At 37.4% G+C, this 1,645-nt stretch overlaps 1 protein-coding gene across 1 annotated transcript in view; it reads left to right on the forward strand.

Annotated features, from left to right (window-relative positions):
* Window positions 1-1,645, forward strand: part of LARS2 (leucyl-tRNA synthetase 2, mitochondrial) — a 165,438-nt gene that overhangs the window by 32,351 nt on the left and 131,442 nt on the right. The window lies entirely within an intron of this gene.

Below are 1,645 nucleotides of genomic sequence, written 5' to 3' on the forward strand. Positions count from 1 at the left end.
TTTACTTTTTGTTCCAACTTCTGAATTAAGGCTCATAACATCCTCCAATGATTCTGTAAAATGCAGCCTTTTGGTGTAAGCCACTTTCAAACTGTGTATTAAACTGATGGAGAATTCCAGGTGTGGGAGGGCTCACAGAAGGCCACTCGAGCTGTATATGAACTGAAATGCTGCCCCCCTAGACAGGAGTCTTCCATTGACAAGATGGACTGCTGCTTTTCCTCTCCACAAAGCTGAGCATCTCATTGACTCTATGAAATGACTGGTTTTTGGTTTTTTTTTTTCATTGCTGGACCTGCCAAGTTTGCATCCTTTTCTTCATGAGAAGCACTGGAACAAACCCAAATGAGATCTCCTTTCTTCCTCCCAACAATTTCCTAAGTGATTGAAATTTGATGAGTATTATGAAAAAGATCGAAAGTCAATACATTTGAACAGGCCCTGAACTTTTTTGTAACTTCTTTTCGAGGTTTAATTGCACCACTGATGCCGTTCTTGCCACTTACTTGCACGGTCACCAGAGTTTCATTTGGTGGGGGTATAAAACAGTCCTGATGCCTGACTCAGGTTGTCTGAGGTGCTAGGAGGGAATCTCTGATAGAGAATGAAATGCAGTCCAGGGCAGAGAGAACTGAGTATTGTTCAGAGCCTTTCAGGAATGACGGTATAGATTTCTTAGGGTCTTGCGCAGGGACATCAACCATCAATGACTTAAAAATTGTTAGATTGCTTTCCTAATCGTCTTAGAAGATTAGAAAATACAGAAAAGTATAAAGAACTTTATACTAAGTGTGGCTAACTTAACATACTGGTATGGATCCTTGCAGTCTTTTTTTCTGGAATTATAAGCATCTATAAAATTTACTTATATAAAATTTAATTCATTATGCATGTATTTCTTATCCCTTTTCTAACCTAATATTTATGAACATTTTCACATTTCATTATTCTTTGAAAAAGGGACTTTTAAAATAGCTGATTAGTTTTCTGTTTTATGAATACATCATAATGTATATATCTATTATACATTTAGATACATTCTAATGTTTCTCTATTATAAATACAGGTTATCAGACACTCTTATGCAAATCTGAAATCGGTTTTCTAAAAACTTAAAGTTTTGTCATAACTTATTTAACTGCAAAACTTGAACTGATATTTATATCTCTAAAAATGAATATTCATATATTTTACTATAGCAATTGTTAAAATTACCAGGCACTATCCCAGACCTACTCAGGTTATTTCCTTTTGATATCCTAAAATGCCTTAATTCTGAAGCATATCTGGCTGGGAGCATTTCAGGTGAGGGATTTTGAGCCCACAGTGCAATGATGCAGATAAACATCACTACTCTTGCTACCAGTGTCTAATAGTTACTGAGCACTGAACGTGGGCCAGGTCCTCAGAGGTACCACGTTATTATCTCTATGGATCACTAGAAAGTGCTAAAAGGCAGGGACTTTTGTTGACATCATTTGTTGCTGATCACCCAAGTGGTAGGGCGGAGCTAATGCACGGGCCAATTTATGGCGGCTGTGCTCCTTCCCCACACTTGGGGCAGAAATCTTAGCGCAGATGTTCCACGACTCAATGATGGGGTTATCTCTTGATAAAACTGTGAAAATGAAAATACTGTTTAGTC

The sequence above is a fragment of the Otolemur garnettii genome, unplaced genomic scaffold (assembly GCF_000181295.1).
Source record: "Otolemur garnettii isolate 467f Iridium unplaced genomic scaffold, OtoGar3 scaffold00082, whole genome shotgun sequence".
Lineage (NCBI taxonomy): Eukaryota > Metazoa > Chordata > Mammalia > Primates > Galagidae > Otolemur > Otolemur garnettii.